This window comes from Ambystoma mexicanum, chromosome 4p (genome assembly GCF_040938575.1).
Source record: "Ambystoma mexicanum isolate Mex_15411 chromosome 4p, UKY_AmexF1_1, whole genome shotgun sequence".
Taxonomy (NCBI): domain Eukaryota; kingdom Metazoa; phylum Chordata; class Amphibia; order Caudata; family Ambystomatidae; genus Ambystoma; species Ambystoma mexicanum.
The window spans coordinates 453,202,782-453,228,455 of NC_090927.1; the positions used below are offsets into that span (position 1 = coordinate 453,202,782).

Here is a 25,674-nt window from a genome sequence, read left to right on the forward strand (position 1 = left end):
CACACCCCCATTCACTCAGCCTAGCTGTCAATCAAACATGCTAAGTGGTTAGCCGGCCGGCTCACCACTTGGGCCAATCACACAAGAGTGCGACTTGAGTTACCAAGGTAACTCAGTCCAGGGTGCCTAAACCCTCTCCCACACCCCCTGTGGTAACCAGACAGAGTGGCACCACTTTTAGAGGCTTCTGTGGAGAAGCCTGCCAAAAAGTGGAACAAAGTGCTCGACTTGGGTTGGAGTCACAGAAGAGAACACAAACGCCATTTTAGAATCGAGTCCTGGCAAAAAATACCAACCGGCAAATTAATATTAAATAAATAAACCGGCGGTATGTTCGAGGCTATGAGAATTAAATAATTAAAGTTGGTAGCCCCGAACAATGGGAAAATCCCATAGGGATATATTCGCGGTCGAATATCAAAAGTAGTATCCACTGCCACCAGCCAAAACTCGATCAGGGGGGACGGAGACGTGCCCCCTCGACTAACAGAACCCGGGGCAATCGAATTGCCCCGACCAGTACGTCCACAATATGATGGTTTGTACCGGTTTCTGTTAATAATTTGGGACTAGTAAAGCCAATGGTGACTTTACATGCCCTGGGAGACAGTAGTCAGTCCCAGGGTATGGAGTCTATGGTGGGTGTCACTATGACACCCCTGTGTTACTGCACGGAGGGTGCTGTGTAACACACATAGTAAAAACACATGAGACCCTATGGAGTAAAGGACCCCATAGCCCATAAAACACATTAACAATCAAAGGAACACCATAAATCATGTCCAAGAGTGGGAGAAAAAAAGAGTCTCACTCTTGGCAGGAGAAAAAAACAAACTCCAGAAATCCAGCAAAGCTGCTGGGGGACTCACTACGTTAGGAAATTCAGCCTAAAGAGAGAATTCTCCCTAACACTAACGATTGAAATAAATACTATGTGCAAAGGTTTCCAAACATTGTAAATGCTGTAAACTCAGGGGCTAATCCATAGAAATCAGCGCACAAGTGGCGCATGCGGATGGCGCACAGTGTGCACGTGCGGCAGTCTGAGCCAGCCACGTGTGCCAAAACCCATTTCAGCGCACAGCGTATTCATGGATTTCAACATCCATAACCAGCCGTGGCACAGAGTGGTGCAGCGACCCTGCAGCAGCGCCTGTTAAGCCCCCAACCCTGCCCCGTGCGCCATGAGCAGTGCACAAATCCAGTACTTTGAGCAAAGGCCAGTGGACCAGCATACAGCCCCCCAACCACGGAAACGTGTGTAAAACACCCCGCGCACCCCTCAGAATACACGTACCCCGCTCGCGCCAGCGAAAACGCATGTAAAACTCACAGCGCATGCCCCAGAATACACGTACCCCGCTCGTGCCAGGTAAATCACGTACAAAAAGCACCCCACTGTGGCGTGGGCTGCCTGTGGGGCATGCCCCGGGGTGGCTGGTGTGCCTGCATGTATTGGGGGGTGTGCATGAATTTTCACATGCGAAAGGCCCTGTGCGAGCGGGCTACGTGTATTTGGGGGGTGCGCAGGAAGTTACACACGCGATAGGCCCTGTGCGAGTGGGCTATGTGTATTCGTCGGGTGCGCAGGTAGTTTCACACGCGATAGGCCCTGTACGAGCGGGGTATGTGTATTTGGGGGGTGCGTGGGAAGTTTCACACGCGATAGGCCCTTGCGAGCAGGGTACATGTATTCGGGGGGTGTGTGGGAAGTTACACACACAATAGGCCTTGTGGGAGCAGGGTACGTGTATTTGGGAGGTGCGCGGGAAGTTACACACGCGATAGGCCCTGTACGAGCGGGCTACATGTATTTGGGGGGTGCGCAGGAAGTTACACACGCGATAGGCCTTGTGGGAGTGGGTTATGTGTATTTGGGGGGTGCGTGGGAAGTTACACACACGATAGGCCCTGTGCGAGCGGGGTACGTGTATTCGGGGAGTGCGCGGGAAGTACCACACGCGATTTGGCATCGTGGGCCCTCCCGGGTGTGCGGTTTCCCCCTCCCCATGCCCTGCAGGCAGCCCACACCACAGGGGACTACCCTACAACCCTCCCCATGCCCTGCAGGCAGCCCACACCACAGGGAAGCACACTACACTCCTGGGCATGCCCCGCAGGCAGCCTGCATGGCACCATGCACCTGGGAGCTTTGACTCATGTCCCCCCACCCCCACCCACCATTGAGGGGCACCTGCCAGCAGGCCCCGACTCATGTTCCCCTACCCCCACCCACCATTGACGGGCACCTGCCAGCAGGGCCCGAGCCATGAACCCCCACCCCCACCCACCAGTGAGGGGCACCTGCCAGCAGGCCCTGACTCATGTCCCCCCACCCCCACCCCACCCACCATTGTCCGGCACCTGCCAGCAGGCCTTGACTCATGTCTCCCTAACCCCACCCCCACCCACCATTGATGGGCACCTGTCAGCAGTCCCCGACTCATGTCCTCCCACCCCCACCCACCATTGAGGGGCACCTGCCAGCAAGCCCCGACTCATGTCCCCCCACCCCTCCGCCACCCACCATTGAGGGGCACCTGCCAGCAGGCCCCGACTCATGTCTTGCCCACCCCCACCCACCATTGACAGGCACTTGCCAGCAGGCCCTGACTCATGTCCCCCCACCCCAACATGCCATCACGATACACACTCCTGGCCCTTATGGTCACCCAATTCCCACCCCACGCCACCCCAGTCCAAACACCCAAACAAGCATTACATGCACCCCACATTGAAATAGCCATGTCATGATAGATCCCAAATGGCAAGTATGCACATCAATACATGTCCGTCACACACACACAATGGGTGTAAGTGAATGTGAAAACCCACATCGTGACATGCATGAAACCAATGAGAGAATACCACACAAATGAAGTATGAAACAAAAATATATTCAAAATTAAAGCAATGGAATGAAAGAAAATCACATAATAAGAGAAATAATGAATAAAAGGCTGCATGTCCAAAATGAATGAAAACAAAATGAATGCACAGACCAAATAAATCCAAATGAAAATGTCTCCAAAGGGTTTGTCCTTCAAACAAAATCCAAATGAAAAAAATAAATCCATTGCTCCATGGAAAAAAATGAAGTCCAATCCACTGTTCAACTATATACAATTTGCAAATCCAGGGTCCATGAGGCCAACAATCCAAATGAAACCTGCCGAAAACCCTATCTAATGAACAACTGTATACAAAAAGGTGGGGCATAGTCCAAGCGCCCCAAATGAAAGAAAAACAGTAAGGAAACCTAACACTAATTAACTATATACAATGGTGGCGGACAAGTCCTGCGGCTCACTTGTTGATTTCCCGGGCCAGGGCATCATCGAACTCCTGATCTATGTCCTGGAGGCGGGCCTGTTCCATGGCCCCGAGGTTTCACAGGGATAAAGCCATGTCCACCTCCAACTCCCTGCGAATTGCCTCGAGGCATCCGCCCGCCTCAGCGCCCTGCGCATGGAGTTCTCTGCCCTGACCATAGTGAGCCATGCCTCTTCCGCCCGCCACCGCTCCGCATCTATGTGCTGGCCCAACCGCTGCCACACGGAAGACACTCCCAATCCAGGGTCCTCCTGCCCTCCGGCCGATGCCTGCCCCTCTGATGTTGATGGCCCGAGCCATCATCGCTCCCACCTTGAGCCTGCTGTTGCTGTGCATGTGCCCTGTCTGTTGTTGCTTGCACGTCCTCCTCCTGCTGGGGTCCAGTTGTTGGGGTGGCCACCCCTGCTGGACCTCTGACTCCCAACTGTGGCAGTGATGTGTCCTCCACCAGCCTGGCTGCTGGGTCAGGGGCAGCTCCACAGGGTGCCCGGGTGACACTTGGGCAGGAAGATGGCACGGAGGACGACTGGCACATAGGGCATTCAGTTGAGGAGGGGGTCGTAGAAGCGGAGGAACCCAGCATTGGTGATCCCTCCTAGAAGGTTGACGCGGTCTTCGAGGCATTCGAAATTACGTGCGTTGTCCTTACAAGAACCCTGCACGTCACCCCGAATGTCTCGAAAACGCAACGGCACGCCAGCCAGGACAGGCTCAACACGGTCCCGGATTGCCACGTCCACAGGGAGAGGAAGGCCAGTTGTTGTGCGGCTATCCCCTCCCTGAAAACGGGTCTGGACGAAGGCATCCCTGCTGGTGCCGGATGATGCAGTCACAGGATCGGGGACAGGATTACACACAGGCACCTCCGCGGCGGCCTGTGCTGCCTCCTGTCCCTGGCCCTGGACTGCACTACTGGCACCAGTGGAATCCCCCCCTCCAGGCCCTGTGTGTGTGACTTCCACGGCTTCCTCCTCAACCAAACCCCCCACCAACCTGGATGACTCTGTGCCATCTTCCTCCGTAGGCCCCTGTGGGGTCTCAGCTTCCCCTTCTGCTGCCGAGGAGTCCACCTCCGACCTCCGCCTCTTGGACCTACCCCCGGCAGCTGCGGCTGCGGACACAGCACCAGACTCCTCACTCCCCGAAGAGATGTCAACCTGGGAGGGGAGCTTGGCCTTGCGTCTCCGGCTGGCGGAGGGATCCCTGCCGCTGTGCACCGTCTCCACCCTCTTCATCAGTTATGATATGATATGATATGATATGATATGATATGATATATGATATGATATGATATATGATATATGATACATGATATAATATGATATTTTATTTATATCGCGCTATTACACAGGTGATTCAGAGCGCGACCAGGCAAAGGGAGGGGAACAGGGGAGAAACAAAAACAACGATCTTACTAGGCCCAGTGACATTGAGAACGCGCAAGTGCATGGGGAAGGGAAAAAGGGGGAAAGTGCATTGGGAAGGGAAAAAGGGGAAAGTGCAGAGCATGGGAGAGAAACTAAATAAATAGTAAGTACATAAATAATTAAATAGAGTGTTAGCAGTGGTAGTGCAGCCTGTAAGAGGCAAAGGTGCTAGGTTAGTCAGATAGGGAGTATCTGATAAGTGCAGAAGAAGAGTGGGTGGGGAACTGTACGGGTACAGACACAGGCCCCAGTGCAAGGGGTGGCCCGGAGGCAGTGCAGGAGGATGGCAGGGTGAGCAGGTAACTGGGCCCAAAGGGCAGAAGGTGGCCAGGTGCAGAGTGCCGAGGGAAAAAGGCAGATCAGCAGGGGAGAAGCGGGGCGAAGGCAGAAGCGAAGAGGAAGGTCTTGAGGAGCTTCCAGAACCGTAGATAGTTCTCCTCAAGTTTCAAAGTGACAGGGAGGCAGTTCCAAAGGGAGGCCCCGGCCGAAGTCAGAGATCTACCTCCAGCTCGTTTCTTTGAAAAACGACTGACCCTGAGGGAGTTAGAGGAGCGAAGGGCTCGAGTGGGGAGGTGTTTACGGAGGGATAGTTGAAGGTATTTTGGACCCAGGCCCCAGAAAGCCTTGTGGACAACGCAAACGGTTTTAAATTTATTCCTTGCATCCACTGGGAACCAATGAAGGGATTTCAGAGCTGGAGAGATACGATCCCAGGGCTTGAGGCCAAGGACAAGTCTTGCAGTCCTGTTCTGGATTAGTTGTAAAGGGCAGAGAGTAGAGGCAGGCAGATTTAGAAAGAGGCTGTTACAGTAGTCCAACTTAGAGAGAATCAGAGCTTGGGAGATAGTGAGCTTCTGAGGGAAAGTGAGGAAAGGAAGAGTACCTCTAAGGAGGTGCAATAAGAAGTTTGATTTTTTTGAGACATCAAAGATGTGCGGGGAGAAGGAAAGTGGGGAGTCAAAGATGACCCCGAGGTTCTTAGCTTTGCAGGTAGGGGCAGGAGGAGGGCCAAGGGAGGCTGGCCAGAGAGTGAGGGGAAAGGATGGAGAGGGTGTACCAATGAGGAAGATCTCAGTCTTGTTGGCATTTAAACAGAGATTGTTGGCGGCACACCAATTTTGAATGGCGATGAGACAGTCAGAGATGAGGGAAGGAGAGGAGGTGGCTGAAGGGAGCCTGAAAATGAGTTGGGTGTCATCAGCATAGCACTGGAAATTTGAGCAAAGAATGGAAATGCAGTATGCGAGAGTTGCCAGGTATTGGTTGAAAAGCCAGGGCAAGAGGTTAGACCCCTGGGGAACACCACAGGTAAAGAGGGAGATAGAAGATAGGAAGGACCCAAGTTGTACCTTGGAGGGTCGATCAGAGAGAAAAGAGGTCAGCCAGGCCAGAGCCTGATCAGTGATACCCAGGTTGTCACAGAGACGATTGAGCAGGGTGGTATGGTGTCGAAAGCAGAGGAGAGATCAAGTAGGATGAGGACAGAGGGAATGTTAGGGTCAAGGTTGGAGAGCAGGTCTTCACGGATGTTCAGGAGAGCAGTTTCCGTGCTTCTGGCTGATCTGAAGCCAGATTGGTGGTCGTGGATAGAGCCAACAGAGTCAGAATGAAGGTTAAGCTGAGAGATGGCATGCTTTTCCAGGAGCCTACCCAAAAAGGGAGTTATGGAAATTGGGCGATAGTTAGCCGGGCAAGAAGGATCAGCTGTGGGTTTCTTGAGGAGAGGATGCACAAGGGAGTGCTTCAGAGGGGAGGGTAAAGACCCAGAGGCAAAGGAGAGGTTGCAGAAATCGGCAAGGGCCAGAGCAAGGGTATCGATGTGGTCCTTAATGGTTTTAGAGGAACAGGGATGGACCTATTTTCATGAGTTGCAGTTGACGCTGCAGACAGGGAGAGACAGAACACAGGCATCAGGGCACTGTACAATGGTCTGATACACACATGACAGTTGCAGATGAGTGGCAGTCTCAAACTTCACAAATGGCATCACACTCACCAACACACATCATTTCAACCCACACATATGCACAAATGAACAGGAATGTTGCAGTAGGCAGCACCATCCATACACATAAAAACAGCATGACCATCCGAAGGTTAGCCTGACGTCACATGCAACATGGGGAGTGCCAAACACATGCACACACGCCACCAGACATACATCCATCTGTACATCTCCACCACCTGTTGCAGTCAAATCATCAGCATCCATCTCACATCTGCCAATCAACCTCCTACATGTCAGTGTCACATGCATCCATGGTGTATCACAGTGGCACACATGTCAAATACCCTCACATGCACATGTACACCCTGCACGTACATGAAGGTGGAACCAGCATCCATGTGTCACACCCCAACTATGCCATGGTACATACACAGATATGTAAACATGTGTGCACCCCAACATGCATTTGGGCATCATGCATTTGTACTCATACACCGTTGATGTGCCTCACACATGACTGGACTCTCATGTGGCAGGTTTATGTCCCTGTACATACACATCCATACATGGGCCTTCCAAGACATATGTGCAACCTGCACACTCCTGCCACATCTCAACATGCACAGCATCCAATCAGTACGCATGAACACTTACCGCTCGACTCCAGACGGGTCTGCCTCTGAAGGATCTGGAGGTGGAGCGCTGGGTGTATGCGTTCCAGGACCCTCACCTGGATGTTGGTAAGGCGGACCCGGTGCCCCTTTGCATGCTTTGCCTTCAGGAGACGCCGGGCCTTGCTGAGGGTCCTGGACCTGAAGTCCTCCCCGCGCTTCCGGGCGTGTTGCAAGTCGCGGGATGCCACCACCTCCACGTTGATGGCTGCCACGATGTCCATCCAGATCCCCTTCCGTCCTTCATTGTCGGCGCATGAACTTTCAAAGAGGGCATCATAATGCCCCAGGACTTGCTCCACCAGGATACCAACTTCTGCTGCACTGAAGCTGGTAGCCCTCTGCCTCTCTGGCTGGGGGTTGCCAGTGGTGCCAGATGGTGTTGCGTCCGATATGACAACCCCCGAGGCAGGTGTGGGTGGGCAACTGGGTCCTCGGGCTGGGCTGTGGAGCAATGGAATCCCAGTCGGGAGTCTCCTGTTCTAGCAGGGGTGGTCACAGCAACTGGACCCCTCCAGATGGCTGACGTGCAGGCACCAAACAGCAGGGCACAGTGGCAGCAGGCAGGCAGGCAGCAGCAGACGGCAGGTGGGAGCGTGCTCGGGGCTTTGGGGAGCAGTAATTCGGTGTTCTGGGCAGGAGCGTGGTCTTCCGTGTGTTGTCGCGTGGCCAGCTTGATACGGAGTGATTTGGCACATGAAAAAACTGCACGTCAGCGTGTAATTCGAGGAAAGGCCCTTGGCGCGTAAGCACGTCTGTGACGTTACGCGTGCGGGCGTTTCCCTGTGACGGGTGCATAGTGACATAGTGATTCAGCATGTGAAAAAACAGCACGTCCGCATGTTAATGCGTGTAATCCGAGGAAAGGGCCTAAGCGCGTAAGGGAAGTGACGCGCGCAGGCATTTCCCTCAGCACGGGTTAAAGGTGAGCGGGACCAGCAGTTCGCTGTACGTGCCTTTCGTGGAGACCGACGTGTGTTGCTACTTCGTGTTGTTTTGCGCGCCATCACAACTTCACAGCGTATCAAGGACGTATCTCTTCTTTTGGCGGGGGTATTGGCTACGTGTGTTTTTCATTATCACGCTAGTCTGACGGTGAGTCACGCACACTATTTTTCCCACTGCGGGCCCCCCTGTGTACCGCGTACCATTTTCGAGGTCATAGTAGCCTGCGTGTGCCATGCTTATGTGTTTTTCGTGTCCCTGGGTGCCACCGCATACTGCGGGAGGTTAATTCCACACACGTGGGCTACCGGGGGTTGCATACACGGTTTTACTGCAGTTTTGGGGTGCCTGAGCGTTGCGTGACCCATCACATTATCACCGGGGTCACATACAGCCCTGCAGGTGCAGGAGTGCTGTTAACTTCTTGTACCCCACCCCCTTCACCCCAATTGCCCAGGACAATTGTCGTGTACACCTCCCATTGGCACTACTCCATCTGTGCCGGCACTACTCCATCTGTGACATGGCTGGGAGGCCACGAAAGGTGAGGGGCGCCTCAGCTGGGCGTACTCCACGTGGCGGGTGTGGTCAGGGATGTGGCCGGGGTGACCAGGGAATAGGGGGACTCCAGGGTGTCCAGGGTGGCTGCAGAGGGGGAAGAGGCAGGGGTGTGCCACCTCGGCACGATGTTGTGCCATGTGTTGGTGCAGTCATGCCACCACCCCCTGCGGCTCCGGGAGATGCAGTTCTTGCATCTGGCGGCCCTGTGACCTGGCAGTCCGTTTCATCAATTGCCACAGGTCCAAGGGTAGTGGTAGCTGCAGGTGCAGCTGTGGACACCACCATCCAGGCTCAGGGTCTGCCAGCGCAGGCTGCGTTGGCACTTGAGGAGTCCATGGAAGATTTCCAGGCAGTCAGGAGGCACACCATAGGTGCACGCAGGGCTGCCCAGACCGAGGCACGTGTCCCTGGGGCAGTAATGTCGTCTGCTGCCCCGACCAGCCGGGTGTTGGCAAGTGCATGGGCAGATGCAGCCGACACAACCCCGGTTGTAAGTCTATCAACCAGGACAGTCTCGGCCAATGACCCTGGTCCAGCGGATGTTGCTGCGCAGGGTCCATTCCAGGGCACCCAGCAGCCACTGACGCAAGTCAGGGCCACACTCCATGTTCCACCTGTCACTCCCTCGGCTCATTCCACCAACGCCACTGCCCATACTGATCAGGGCAGCATTTGCCAGCCAGGGTCTGGACCAGCATCCAAGAGGAGGAAGGTTGCACCTGCAGTACAGGCTGGGACCCGAAACACAGCTACGGCCTCTGGCACGTCGAGGAAGAAGCCTTTCTGCAAGCAGGAACTGGACTTCCTCATGGACTACGTGCAGAAACAAAACGTGACATGCTAGTGGGGCCGAATTGTCAAACTACGGCTGCCCATCGCGATACCCACTGGAAGCAAGTTGCGGAAGATGTGAGTACATTCGGCCATGAGGTGCGCACAGCGCAAGAGTGCAAAAAGCGTTGGAATGACCTCTGTAGAGCAGACGGGGACTGTCCTCATCACCACACTTGCACGCTACTCACATGCTAGTCACCCAGATGCCCCTCCGGTCCATGATCCAGCTCACTGGCCCTTCTGCATGTAGCCTGGGGTGTCCTTCCTCTCAGCACTGGGTTATGTCATTGCATGACTGACGTGCATGTGTCCTCTGCCTGCATGTGGGTACTCCACTTAGGCATGCTCCCTTGCCCCTCGACCCCCCCTGCACCCCAATTTCACCATTGCACTGGTGTGTATCATTTTGCCGTAATGCAATGGCCTGTTCAAGCCTCCTGTGTACATGCAAACTTCCACCAGCCAACCTGCCAGACACATGCAGTGGGGTACATCCTCTGTCCTTCATGCAGGGTGTCTCACTTGGACTGTGCAGATGGCAGATGCTCCGCAGGGACATGAGTGCCCATTCATGCACCATGTGCATTCCATGCATGCCCCTATGTGTCCTTGACTGGATGATCATTGTAGTACGTGTCCAGGGTGACCTACATTTCATGGCGTTTCATCAGCCATCCCATGCCCACTCTGGCTCAGTCCTGCATCACACACATGTTTAGGGTGTCACAGTCTGTGTGGGGCACATGCCTCACCCTGTTTCAGGCCCACTGACTCTGTCCAACTGGTGTAGTGGCTTCTGCACACATGGGTTTACTACTGAGGGTTCATCATGTGTCCTGCTTACTGTCCCATCATCATCTGCTGTGTTGTCAGTTGACTCAGATGATGCAATTGATGCTAGTCAACACTGTCTGCCAACACACAGGTCTCTGGTCACCCTTTTAATACCATGCAAGGCATCCCTGCATTTCCACTTAGGGGGAGGGGGGATTTGCTTGTAGCCATGCAACCCATTGCATGCACATTGCACGTGATGCCTGAACTTGCCCTTGCACTGCCTTCACGTTTATTGATACACATCATGATGTACTTGTTCATGTAGTTAGTGGGTAACGTACACATGTACTGCACTGCATCAACCCACTTCGGAGCCGTGTAACACCGTTCTACATGCCTACTCACTGATGCTATGTCAAAGTGACCTTGCATGCATGGCAGGTTCTCATTTGTGTGTGACATGTCTGCTTCATGTGTTGGCTGTCTGTGTGATGTCTATGTAGGTGTGTGTTATGTGCTTCTGACATGTGTACTGATGTTATTTTTTTTCCACTTTTCAGATGATGACGCAATGGAGCGAGAGGATGGTGTTGTCATGCCAGGCACAGGGTTGTTATCACAACAGCAACCCAGCACAAGTGGGGATCGTGGGGTGGTAGACCACGAGAACCCACATGTGTTACAGACCATCTTGTCTATGGCTGGCAATGAGTCCAGCCCAGATGACCACTCTGACATCCATGTCGATTTGGATGAGCATCAGGTCCATTTGTCAGGGTTGAGTGATTCTGATGTGGACGCTCCTCTGTCCGCGACACTTGGTCTGAGGGGCCAGACGGCGGTGGGACCTCTGCCTGTGGTGGATCGGGACGCAGGGTCACCCTCCACACCAGTCGCTGATGTGCCTGGGACATCACATCGACGGTGGAATGTAGTCCTGCAGCCGGCGGCTGTGCCAACCCGACAAGGACGTCCGGTCCTTGGGCCCTGCAGGTGTCAAGCCCAGCCATGCGGTTGCCGCGTGCCACCGAGGTATACTGAGTGGGAGCAAGGCATGACTGGCAATTCAGAACGCCAGGGGGAAGCAATTGAAAACAACGCTGTGAGCATGGAGCATGTGGCCCAATCTGTGCTCCCCGCTGCTAGGCAGGTGCTTGTCCAGCAGCGGGCGGCACAGTCCACAGCCCGCTCGCTCAGGCTGGGCATGGCAGCCTCAGATAGGGCACGCCAGGCTGAAATGTTGTCTTTGCGTCAAGCAATTGCTGCTCACGCAGAGGCACACATGGAGGCCCTGAGGGTTGAGTATGAATCCCTCAGATCCACTCTGGGTGTCCTCTTGATGTCCCAGAGGGAGAGGTGAGAGGAGAGGTTTGCGCAGCTTGAGCGTACCATCTGGGCTGAGCTATGTGCTTGCCAGGAGGTGCATCAGTTGTCCAGCCAGGCCACGCAGGAAGAACCCTGTGTTACACATGTTACCTTGCAAGAGGAAACACGTGTATCACGGGAGGTTCTTCATGCTGACCTACGTGTAATCACTGCACAGAACCAGGCTCACCCGTCCGTCAGACTTGCTGCCGACGAGGGGCAAGCTGCGCCTAGGCGTGGCCAGGCTCCTGTGCCACGTCTACCTTTTCAGGAAGAGGCAGACTCGGATGACGAGATATCTCCCACACAGGTCGGGCTGTGCAGGCGTTGAGCCCATGGGGGATTTTTTTTGTCTCAACATCATTGCATGTGGGTGTTGAGGTGCACCCTGTACCTCCCCACTCCTGGTCCCCCCCCCCCGGGTCATATGTGGCCATTTTAGATTTTTGATTTTAGTTCAGTTGGTTAATATTGAGTTTGATAGTTCGTTTAATTAGGTGATATAGGTTTTTCATAGTTAGTTTAATTAGTTAATATAGTTTAAAATTGCTTTTGCTTTGTGGCTTTTGAAAGCATCCACTGTCTGTTCCAGCTGGGCCCTTCAAGCTTGTCTTTTGTATGTGTTTGCAGCTTGGGGGTCCTGACTCACATAGGCCACTCCTGCTTCCCTTATCCATGGGCTTGCAAGGATGGTTTGGTGTTACAGTCATTTACACAAGGGCTTTGGACTGTCATATCTGTGGTCTGTCTGCTGCTGTACTACTTGTGTTAACACCCGTAGTGGGGATTGTGGGGGTTTTATCCAAGACATGTCTGTATTAGATTTGGGTGGGTTCATGATTGATGTGTCAATTAATTGATATACATTGTGATGTATGTTTCTTTTCTTTGCTGTACATGTGCTTGATGCACTTCATGATGTAGACAGTGGCCGGCACCCTTTGCCTGTCAAAGTCACACTGAAGGTGGGAGGAATTCTGATGTAGGTCTCGGACATGGGCCAGTCACAACCAGCATGAAGAAACACACACAGAGAACATCCCAGCGTTAATTATATGTTTGTGCCCTTTGTGCAGGAGAATGAGCCTCCAGACCACCTTTGCCTGCAGACATGGGGCATAGTACAACAGACAGCTGGCCACGTTCGGTGGGGCACACATGTGCATGTGTGCGCAAGCAGTGGCACAGGGCTTGTGCTCAGACGTACAACAGAAGCAGACGTGTTTCAAGGTGCTCTAAGCAAGGTGAGCAGTACAAGGGGGCCACACCGCAGCCAACCTTCTAACAGGCCACTTACACATGCATGCTAAGTGGCACCACTGATGGGGAGCTTGGACAGATATTGTTGTTGAAGCGCACAGTCCAGCTAAAATGCGTTGGGGGACAAATGGCAAGTTGCTTTCAAAGTTGTCAGGGGCACACGCAGGGCCTGTCAGACATATCCTCCGGTCCCCCCTGCTCCATAGAGGCAGAGTTATTAGCGCAGTAGCGTTTCTACCCAGAAACTGATGCAGCGCACAGGGACACCCAGCAAGGTACAGACTTGTGTGCAGTGCATATCATTTGCATGTGCTAATTGACACGTGCACTGACTATAGAAATCTGCGGATGCCAGAACACAACTTGTACTGATGTCGCACCGCGCTATACGCGTCTAGCTGCTCACCCAGGGACCATTGTATGATGTGTGATTCTTGATGCATTGGTCTTCCATTTCCCGTGCCCCCATGTGCGGCTGCCTTACTGCATTGACAGTGTTTGAACCATCACGGGGGCAAGCTAACGTATGGGTACAAAGCAGCAGACAGGAGTGTTTGTTTGTGGAGGAGTCACTTACTTTGGGGCTTGAATGGTGTTGTGTGTGTGTGTTGCAAACACACACAGATTAGTAACTCACACTCTCTTTGCAGCATTGAACAGCTCCTGTTAGCGGACTTGAGAGTGCACAGGCAGGAGGCCAGCACTCACCCCAGAGATAAGTCTCTCTTTGGCTTGCATTTGACTCATTTGGTACAATGTGCTTGATGGACATGTTTTGTCTGATTGAGTATGTTTTATTGTCAATAGTTGTTTTTTGTATTTTGCCTACTTTCCCTTGACAATCCTACTCCCCTCTCCTGCCCCTCTTTATGGTTATTCTGAATACCAATGCCTGTCCGGACAACATATCCCTGACCCTCCTTCCCCACCATGGTCTCAGAGGCCTGTGAAAGTTTGACCTTGCAGGTGCCCAGACAACGGAGGGGGTGGTTGGTTTGTGCCACTCCTGCACCTGGACACCGGAGCTGTGACACTACCCATCAGTTGTTGCATCATCATTGTATATTATGTACCGAACATGGTACCCATCCTGTTGGTGCGTTGGTGAACTGTGCTACCTTGGTTGTTCTATCATTGTGCTTGGACATGTGCTTGGATGTTTTCTGCTACTTCAAGTCATCTACTGGAGACTCTTCCAGGGTTTTTTGGTGCCTACAGGCTTTTTCCCTGGTTTGTGGGTTTGGCTCCTTGGAGTTCTCTGTGATTTGGTATTTTTACCAGTCAAGGTGGCCTCTGAGGGGGCTGGACCCTATTTGCACGCAAGTTGCAACATGGAGACCAAGGGGTAGGATGATCCTGTAGCCAGGTAGACTTTAAGGAAGAAGACTACATACCACAGACACAGTTGTTCAGTAGGTCATGGTGATGTGTATATGAGGGAGGGCCTTTTGTTGTTGGACAGTTGGCTTGGGCTACAGTGTTTTGGCAACTCTGACATTGTAATTGTAGGGGACTATGTACATGATGTGTTCTGCTGGTCAATGCCTGTTCCTGTGCTGTCTTTACTTTTCAGGTGTCAGGGGATTGGTGTGGTTTGACATGCTGGGGTGTACGCATGGGCAATGTTCACATGTGATGTGTACAGGACACTGAGGGTCACTTGATTTCACATGCATGTATTGAGTGTGTGTCCCTACTGACACACACGGTTGCACAATGATCTACCACATGTACAACCACCCTTCCATGGCCACTGGTGCACACAGATTGCCTTCTGGGGCCCTATGTGTCCCTGCAGCGCATGATCTATGACCAGTTGGAGATCCTGTACATGCGGCAATTGGTTGTTTATTTGATTAGTCCTTTTCATGTGATGCTCAAGGTGTATCTGCAACACAATGGCTGCTCACTGTGCTGTGTGCTGAGCAGTGTATGCTGTGTGCAGAGCAGTGTGTTGCAGGAGACATACACAGCGCACGTGTTCGGGAGTAGGGATTTTGCCGTGCCCAATGTGCATGTGAACAGGCATTCAGTGTTGTGTTCATGCTACAACTGGTGGGAAGCATTTGTGCATGACTTGGTATGTGTGGGAGGTTGTTGGTCAGCCATTTCATCTGATTCCATGTCAGGCGTCATTGTCTCGAGCCAGTTTCCATTTATCACATGTCACTTCGTATCTTATTGGTCATGGGTTGGGCTTTTGCTATTGCATGCCATGTCATGGTGTGGCAGACAAGGGTGATGTGGGTTGGGAGGGTTTGGGTGACATACCAGGGATTGTCATGGCCTGTTTTGCGGGGGGGGGGAGGTGATACACACCTTGCATGTGTTCCTTTTGGTCACACAGGATTGGTTATGTTTAAGTAGCTAGGGATGCACACAATGTAGCACTTCCATGGCAACATTCTCAGGGTAGTAAGGTTGTGACAGTTGACTGTCTCTTTGTCATCATCGATTGTCACCTGGTATGTGCCAGGCCTGTGTGCACTCCGCAGTGGTGGGAGTTTAGGTGAAAAATGTGGCCACAAGCTGGGTCCGGGCTGCCTTGCCACGTGCCCTGTCCCCTCCCATGGGCAGCGCCTGTGCCTTTGGTTGGGGATGTGGGGGCACCACCATGTCCACCGAGACACCCTGCCGTGTTGCAACATTGTGCAGGACACATGCTGCCACAATGATCCTGCACACTACTGGGGGTGCATATAGTAGCTGCCCGCCAGAGCGGTCAAGGGAGTGAAAGCGTGACTTGAGCACTCCGAATGTGCGTTCCACTATACCCCTGGTTGCAATATGGGCAGCATTGTATCTTACCTAGGGTGGTGTGCTGGGGTTCCGGATTGGCGTCATCATGTGGTTGCTCAGAGGGTAGGCACTGTCCCCTGGGGAGGTGATAATGGTTGTGATTATTAGGGTTTGTGTATTTGTCTGTGTGTGACATGCATGCATGTGCACAGGCATTTGTACTCACCTAGGAGCCATGTGTCGCCATGCTGCCCAGCTTCCAGGGCCCAGCTCAGGGCGGACATTCTGTATATGAAACTGTCATGGGTGGAGCCAGGGTAGTTTGCATAGACAGAGGTGATGATTCCCTTGGCATCACATACGAACTGCACTTTGATGGAATGCCAGTGCTTGCGGCTTCAATAGATGTGCTCAGTGGCCCTAGGTGGACGTAGGTCAACATGGGTGCAATCTATGGCACTGAGCACTTTGGGAAAGTGTGCCACCCTGTAAAAGTCCTGGACCACGGCCTGCCTTTCTGCGGGTGTTCTGGGCATGTATATGTGCCTGCGGACTGAGGGGCGCACAGTCATGATTGCCAACACCTGGTGTAGGCAGCGTGACTGTGTGGCCTGTAAGACCCCCCCCCCACTATGGCAGTTGTCTGCTGAAATGACCCAGTGGCCAAAAAATGCAGGACATTGAGCACCTTCTCCAGGGGGCTCAATGCTTGGGAGCACAGGGTGGGGGATGTAAGGTCATCTTCCCACTCTCTGACCAGGTCTAGGATGATACGAGGCGGAAACCTATACCTGCCATAGACCTGGTCGTCAGGCATCCCAAAAAGGCTAGTCCGGGGGGAAAAATGTGGGCCCTGGCTATTCTCCTCCTCCTGCTTTGTCCCACGTTCAGCGCTGCGACATATGGGGCATTCATCGTAGCTGTATATACGTGTTTGTTGTTTACGTGCACTTTTATACTGTGCGCGGGGACGCTTCCGCCTGCCTTCGTGTGGCGGACGTGTTGACACCTGTGCGCATCTTTAAGCGTGCGCGGGTTTCCCATATTCAATTCTATGAATATGTGTTGTTCGCGTGCGTGTGGCCGTTCCGTGTATTTCCCTGAAGTACTTCCCCAGTTATGCCTTCTTTTTCACACGTTGTTCCCCATCTCGCGTGTTACGCCCCGTGTCCTGCCCCCTTTTTGGTGTGTGCGCCGACATTGTGCCCTTTCCCTGTGCGCGTCGCTCAAGGCCTTCTGGATTTTGCAAAGACGTGTACGCCTGTGTGCGCCACGCAAGGATTTGGCGCACATCCCGCAGTAAACACGCGCAGGACCTTCCATGAATCGCAAGCGTGCGCGTGCGCTTGCTTTTTCACGCTTGCGCCAGCTTGCGCCAAGATTTTCGGCGCACATTTGTTCCATGAATCGGCCCCTCAATGTTTACAAATATTGACAATTTAGTTGTGTGCACTAGGTTTGCAAAGGTTTACAAATTATAGCAAATGCTGTAAACCAAATGTTTACTAATATTGACAAATTTGATGTGTACATGTTTGCAAAGGTTTACAAATAAGTTTCCTTTGAAAATGAAATGTTCAATTGTGCATGACACAAAGTGTGCATTATGTTTGCAAAATATTCCTGTTTTGTAAACCATGGAAAACGTAGGGTTTACAAATATCTGGAACATAAAGTCCAAATGGACTTGCAGAACTATATGGTTCACCTATGCGTAAACACAATGTAAACCAAAAGTTTACAAACAAGTTTCAAACAGGTGCAAACCTTTGTAAACCTATAGTTTGCATCCTGTCTACCAAATTTGTGAACCATAATTTTCATGCAGTGCCTTGAAAAATTGGTGCTGAGGTAGTACGGTTGTAGGTATAGCAGTGTTATATAGTGTGCCTTCTCCAATAAGAGGAGAATGGAGTATTTATTTTGTCTTACTGATTGAGTCTGGCTATGTTGGATTCTGAGCTGCCTGGCCAGTCGTTTAGGATGGGGTTTTGAAGTTTGTTTTCTCCGCTTTGAGTAAGTGATTGTGATTATTTGTGTGGTGTGTTCCATCCCACTTGTATATGGGAGCGTGACTCTGTATTCTCCCTCATGGTATCCTTTTCAGAATAATAAGAAGGGGGTGATGTATGAGGTGGTGCATGAGGTGTGCGTGGGGAGTGATTGTTCCCTTTTCCTGGGAGTGTGAAAAGGGCAAGGTTTTGGTTTAAGTGAGTGTCTATAGGTTTCCTCACTTGACAGGCCGTTGAGTTGTTGAGTTCAGCTTTGGGTTGCAGTACTGTCCGATGTGAGAGTGCTCATACCCCCGATGTTTGGTTTGTGCTTCAGTGGCAGTCTTGAGACCTGGGGGTGGTGTACTCAGGTAAAAGGAGATTTGTTATATTTTCATGGTTGAGAATGTGGTGTTTGTAGCCCACTGAGGGGATTAGGTTACTACTTGGCCGTGGCAGGACCAAGATTTGAGAGTGGCAGTCTTGGATGAGGGTGTTCAGTTTCCTTCGGTTGGATGATGATGTTGTACTGTGGTCCAGGCATGCTGGCAGTTGTTGTATTTAGGCAGTGAGACCATGTCTGTGCATAACCCAGATATTTTGTTTGATGAAAGAAGGGAGGTGTGTTATGTCATGATACATTTGATTCATGAGTGTATGTAATCACTGAGAGACTGCTGAGTGCGTTTCTGGAATGTTGTTAAAATGTGAACTTGGTTCCAGGCCAGGCAGTTGGAGATGCCAGCCTGGGTGGTGGGTGCTAGTTGGTCACCTTTACTGTTCCTGAACTAGCTACCTTTTAAAACATGAATAAATTAACTTATATCAACATAAATTATATCTCCAGAATTAATCCTTACAAGAAATCCCTTTCACAATCCTTTCACAATCTGAGGTAAAATGCCTCTGTTCCCCACATATCCTATAAGGCTTGGGCGCCCCTTGTATACACAAAACCTCAATTAACTCCCAACATGAATGAGACAGGTATAGGATGAACCCCTCATTGTCCTTTAGGCTCAGATTCCAACTGTATGGAGGCTTTCCATGTTCCTGTCCAAATAGTATCCACATCCCTTACCTTTTCCACATAAGAAACAGTTTGACAGTACATTTTCAAACAAGGGCAAAGTTCCTCTTGCAATAAAGGTTCATTAAATATCTTATACTAACAGTCATATTGCTTATTTTCGTCAATGAAACACTGAATTTTTGAATATCCACATTATTCTTTTTGGATTCCAATAGTGATCAGAAAATATTAAATTCAGTCAAACCTACAAATGTCACATCCCATGAACTTCCTTATGGCAAAGCAATAAGACAAAAATATCATTTACTTTCAATTTCAAAGTACGTTGCTAAATCATCCTGTCAAGTATATTCAATTCCAAAGAAATTTCAACGGCTCTGTATTCTGATTTGATTGTAAACCTTGCACACAATTTCCTAAGACCTACCCTACTGAAGGAAGCTATATTTGGCCAACAAACAATCTAACTCCTCTATAGGAAAATATATATGATTTTCCACAAAATCCTCAAATACTCCATCCACACCTATTTGAACTTGCCCCGGGCCCCCTCTGTACAAGTACCTAGACAAGCCAGACCGCCAGATTGTAGGGGCACAGGTAACCCTTTCTGACCTTCACCACCCGCTTACTAGCACTCTAGGTCTAGCTGCCACCCCTATGCCAAAACTACAATCACTTGGGATGTGCAGGCAATCGCCTTCTCAGTCCACCTATGCACTCTCCCTAGCCTCAGTGCCGAGTCAAGCCAAACCAAACAGACTGGAAAAAGCATGACGACCGCCCAGTCTGAACAAACTGATCAAGTCATTCTTGTCTGAAGTTGACCACTTGTTCTGACCAAAAGACTGAGTAGCAATTCAATCAATACTCTCCAGAGGAAGACCTCATGCAGCATCTCCCTCGCTGACTCTGTGCAACCTTTTCTATTCAGCATTCCTCAGAAGCCTAGCAGCCATCTTGGCAAATTTCCCTCTTCGACAGCATGGCCTGGCTCGAGATGGAGACAGGCAGGACACCAAAGCACTTTCCTGCAGACACACAGAATCCTCTGTAAGGGCCACCACTTGTGTGAGCACACCAGCTGACCCTATTATCAGTAGACTTTGCATAGCTCCACCTCAGAATGTCTATTGGTCTCAGAGCGCTGTGGCCAAGATGGACAGACAAAGGCTGTGGGGCCGTCAGACTAAAGGACAAGGAGGCAACAACCGTCTTCCCTTCTCATGTGGGAGGCTGGCTAGTTGGGCTTTACTTTCCTGTTCTAAAGCCCAAACTCTGTGAAAATGATCAAAACATCAGATTATCTTTCAGCGAGAAAAAGGCCACGTTTTCCAAGTGAAGAGGGGCGAGGAGGGAGGGGATCAGGTAGGTTGAAGTGGCAGCAGTTGTTATATTTTTTGCCATCCTTCTTTTTCACATCATTTTGTTGCCTGAGTGGGGAAGTGCACTCGTCCTGGAGGTTCTGCAATACTAGGTTCATGCATGGAGTGGACAGAGCAAACTTCCATTCCATCTCCCTGTTCCAAAAATCAGTTTAGTAAATGGTCCCCAGATGTAGGGCATTTCAGATATTAGACTAATAAGAGCAGACTTTTAAAAAATGTTTTAACCATTTAATAAGGCATTTAATTCAGAATCATATTTCAACACTCATATTTCACATAAATGGGGGACCTCTGACTGTATCAGGCAAGAGACCAAGCCCCAAAGGTGCCTCCCTCAGCCCCCAATGGGGCATCACTATGTCAGTCAGAATACTTGGCATCAGCAGGAGCATCACATGGAACCATCAGGTGAGTCCTCAGGTTCGTAGAGGATTTCATCCAGTGCAATATCATGATCAGACACAGGCACAGAGTCACAGATCGGTTCCATGTGTTAAAATCGCGGCCAAAATGGCTGTTTACACAAAACATTGTGGCAAAAAGGTGGTGGTTTTGCCGCTGCAATCCTTGTAAAAGATGCAGGGACACCCCCACAGCCCCCAGACCCATTATACCATTTGAGGGGAGTGGGCGACACCCCCGTAAACCCTGCTTTCCTTAATTGGTAAAATGGGGTACATCTTTACCGGTCAAACCACTGTATTTTTCCAGGAATTTTTTGTAAAAGCGACATTTATTGCTGCTATGTTTTTACTGCATACCCACAGATCTGCTCCTTGAAGGCCAGGGCAATGGTGTATGGCTTCCCCTTGGGATGAGACAAGCAGCGTTGCAGGTACGTATCGTAGTACCCTTTTCCTCGGCCCCATCGTCCACCACGCTTATCGAACCCAAGACCAGGCATCAGAATCAGATCCAGACCATCTGTTTATAAGGCTTCTTCTCTTGTCTCATCATCCTCCTGCATGGTGATATTCCACGATGTTAGAGGAAGATGGGCAATCGCCTCTACTGATGACAACTTCACCATGTCCATGTGGTTACCTTGTGGACAGTATCGGGGGATGAAGAATGTTTTTCCATGCTTGAATATATTTTTAATTCATTCCTTACTATGCACTTCATATGCCATAGTGAGGTAAACAACCACCAAATCAGATGCTTGGTAGTTATGATAGGAAACCAGCCTATGACTCAGCGCACTCAGCAGAGTTTCCAGAGACATCATCATGTGAAGCGAATCAGGAAATCCAAAAGCATTCACTTGATATTAGCAAAATGCCAAGAATCACTGCTTCCAGAGGAAAGCCTCCCTTGCTATCTCTGGACATCTTTTCTTTTGACAGTCCTCAAAGGAATGGAAGTCAGTTTAGCAAATTGTTCTCTTTGGTAGCATGCAATGACTCGAGAGGTAGCCAGACCAAAGCCCAGAGCACTTCCCTGCAGGCACCCATCAATCTCTGCAGTGGACAGTATTTGCATGAGCATTCCCGCTGGCAGTCTTCTCAGCAGATTATGGATAGCTCTGCCCCTGGATTTCTATTTGTCCCAGAGCACTAGCCTGACACAGGCTGCAGACCTCTGCTTTGCCCTTCTGGAGCCTCTGCAAAGCTCTGGCCCTGACTCCTGTGGCCCGAAAGCCACCTTTGCCTGCCAGGGCCCAAGTGTGAAGCCCCCTTGATAATGATTGGCCGCTCGAGGCCATTCACAGCCGGCAGTGCAAGGAAAAAAGCTGCAGCTTTTCTTTCCAAGTAAAAAAAGGAAGGGGTGGTGCTTTTTTTGGATCAGATTTCGTTTCTTTTTCCCAATATTTTATTAATGTCTTGCCTCCACTGTTTCCAACACCTGGGTTCGGCCAACCCATCCTTTCTCCCCAGGTTGTTGGGGAAGTCTCAGGCCCACCAGGCCAGCAGCCCCCTCTTCTGAGCTACGTCCACTAGCATGGCATATGTTAAGATGGCTTTTTAAAATCTGGCCTGGTGAACAGATTTTAGGAGGACACCCTAGTTGCAAGTGAACAGGGGAACTCTGAGAGGGTAGCCAAAACCAATCAAGGTAAGCGTGGAGAGTGGTCAAGGCTTAGTCTTAGGAGTGAGTTGGTCAGGGGTGCTCCTTAAAGCATTATTCCTATTGCAGAAGACTTGTTGCGGGAGGAGCATGAATTAAATCTGAGGCTTCTTTCAGCGGTACAACATCCTTTCATCGCAGGATGTTTTTTCGCAGGGTTTTTTACCGTGAATTTCTTTTCCGGAAAACCCATCGAATTTTTTAGAAAATGGAGGAGTGGTGGGGGAAACCCCCCCTCAAAAAAAAATAATTGGATGGGTTTTTCGAAAAGAAATCGCGGTAAAAAACCCACAAAAAATCATCCCGCGATGAAATGACATGGAACCCTTTCAGCCTATTAGCCCGGGGTATAGCTCAGGGGTAATGCATTTGTCTTGGAAGCAAGACAATGCATAGCAGCACAGGTTTGAATCCCGGGCTTGCGCTTACAAACTGGTCCCTGGTATTAAGCACGTTATAAAGAGCAATTATAAATTATTCGTATGATGAGGAAACTAACAAAAGAATCTAAGGTGTCCCTCCAGAGGATATTGAACAAAAAAAGCTCTCTGCCAGCTCAAAGTGATTTTCACAGTCTGCTCTTGCAAGAAAACACTAGTAGAGTATTTATACAAATACCTTACCAGGTCTTAGGGAGAATTCTCTGTTTAGGCTGAATTTCCTAACCTAGTGAGTCCCCCAGCAGCTTTGCTGGATTTCTGGAGTTTGTTTTTTCCATCATGCCAAGAGTGAGACTCTTTTTCTCCCACTCTTGGACATGAATGTGGTTAATTCCTTGTAATGTCAATTTGTTCTATGGGCTATGGGGTCTTTTACTCCATAGGGTCTCATATGTTTTGCTATGTGTGTTACAACACACCCTCCGTGCCGTAACACTGGGGCGTCCTAGCGGACCTCCACCATAGACTCCATACCCGGGGACTGACTACTGTCTCCCCGGGCATGTAAAGTCACCATTGGCTTTACTAGACCTAAATTTACTAACAGAACTAGTACAAACCATCCTATTGTGGACGTACTAGTAGGGGTAATTTGATTACTCCTGGGTCTGTTATTCGAGTGGGCACTGTCCCGTCCCCCCTCGTCGAGTTTTGGCTGGTGGCAGTGGAAACTACTTGTTATATTCGACCCCGAATATAACCCTATGGGATTCTTCCCATTTGTTGGAGATTAATACTTTTTCTCGTTAATCTCTAACATACCACCGGTTTACTAATCTTAAATAAGTTTATCGGATGGTATTTTCTGCCAGAACTCGGTTTTTAAAATGGCGTCTGTGTTCGTCTCTGTGACTCCTAAACCAAAGGTTGAGCCCTTTGTTCCACTTTTGGCGGGCCTCTACACAGAGGCCCTCCAAAGTGCTGCCATTCTGTCTGGGTACCACAGGGGGTGTGGGAGGGGGTTTAGGCACCCTGGACTGAGTTGCCTTGCCAACTCGAGTCGCACTCTGGTGTGATTGGCCCAATTGGTGAGCCACCCCGCTCACCACTTAGCGTGTTTTCATTGACAGCTAGGCTGAATGAATTGGGGTTTTCTGCATAAAAGCAGGGCTTTTGGGACTGGATCTAGAGAAGTCACCACAGGACCTAAGAATCCGACGAGGGTAAAGCTGAGTCGACCTGCAACGACGACACCTCCGGTGGAGCCCTGCTGAACCGACTCACCACTTCCCGATGACAGAGGAGATCTCCCTGCCGGAGAGTCTCTTCCCCTGACTGGTGGGAACAACCAGTCCCCCTTTGCTTTTTCTTCGCTCCAGGACGCAGTGGTCGAATTGCCCGTGCAGAGCACCTCGGCAACCGGATAGCCACTACCCCTGTACCGCGACCAAAAGGTGGTGCCTTGTGACAGAGCACTCCGCGGCTGGTCTCTTCCCTGGTGGTGCAACGATCTTCAACTTTCCTTCGACGACGAGGTCATCTCTTCTCTTGGCAAAGCCCCGACATGCATCCACCACCAGGAACAACTGCCCCCGCCGGAGCTGTCTCTCCACAAACAAGGTAATGTGTCCGCCTGGCTTCCCTTTCTGCCGGATAGAGTGAGGTGTCTTAATCCTTGCCTCTCCATTGGGTCACCTCCAAGCTTTCTTAACTTTCTGTTCTGAACTGGTCCAATCTTTCCATAAAAATTTGCGATAAAGACTTGAAGCGCAGTTGCACTTAGACCCTTTTTTTTGGGACATATCGTCTTGCCTCTCTCCGAGTGGGCCTGGCCTCTGAACTTTGTGATCTGCAGTGGACCCTGCCGTACTTGCCTTGCATTTGTTCGTAAAAGTGTTGGTGCCGAGTGATTTCATAACCTGCCTTTTTCTCTCTCGTCCTAACGAATACTAGAGTGCCATCTAGGTTAAAGCAGACACCTCTATCTGAAAATAAGTGATGCCGTTGAACCTAGACTTGTCGAACTATTGTTAGGGGGATTGATCTTTTTCTTATAGTAATTGTGATTGAAGTTGTTTGCCGTATTAGTGCCCGAGTGTTTTTCATAGATGTGTTTTTATAAATAAATAACTATATATCGTTACACCGAAGCCTTGTTCCGTGTTTCCTTGTTCTACTGTGTAAATTGCCCTATTTTGTGTACTCCACATACTGCCTAACTCTTCTTGAGGGAAGTCTGACTGCTCAGCCACAGCTACCAAGTGAATCTGTGTGGTACAGACTGCTACCAAGTGGGTTTACTGCCAAACACCTGTAGTCCTAAATCTTTTGCAGTGGTCCCAGAGGGAACTGCACAGGTTTCCGCCTAACACCAGGGAGATACTGGAAAACCTGGTATCCCAGCTTATAAGGAAAATGCTTGTGGCTGCCAGGAAATAGCACGACAAGCATGATAACAGGGAGTGCACAAACGAAAGAAACACCAGTGATGCCAGGTCGAAAAAGTCTAGAATGGCTATTTCCATTAGGACATTAGTTAGCCTAAATAGATAGACCATATTGCATTTATTTCATGATATTCCATGTTTACTCATGATATCCTCTGCGGATATTAAATAAGTTGAATTAATTGCACCCAATAGAGTTGATTTAGTCACAATTCATCTAAAATCAAGATTAACTACTGTTCTTTTACAAGAAGAAGCTCACTCTTTTCACATTTTGGGCTATGATATTTTTAATCTGGGTGCCACAATTCCTCAGAAATCACTTAACAAAGAAATAGGTACATCATAAAAAAATATGAGCATTGGGACAATGATATTTGAATTCTCAATCAACTTGCAATCAAGAGAACTATTGTTCGATGTCTTTAGACCTTCATAAATCAAACTTTGAGTCCAATCTGGCACCATGAGGAGAGGACCTTCCTCTTTGTTCTTTGATTTTATGGCA

The 25,674-nt window shown here is 50.3% G+C and overlaps 1 non-coding gene and 1 pseudogene across 1 annotated transcript; both read right to left on the reverse strand.

The window, feature by feature from the left end:
* Nucleotides 1-20,324: 20,324 nt before the first annotated feature.
* On the reverse strand, nucleotides 20,325-20,512 carry LOC138460413 (U2 spliceosomal RNA). Its single transcript, XR_011263136.1, has one exon. It is a non-coding gene; the product is annotated as a U2 spliceosomal RNA (small nuclear RNA).
* Nucleotides 20,513-20,663: 151 nt separating this feature from the next.
* On the reverse strand, nucleotides 20,664-21,467 carry LOC138452835 (5-formyltetrahydrofolate cyclo-ligase-like; annotated as a pseudogene).
* Between the last annotated feature and the right edge of the window lie 4,207 nt (nucleotides 21,468-25,674).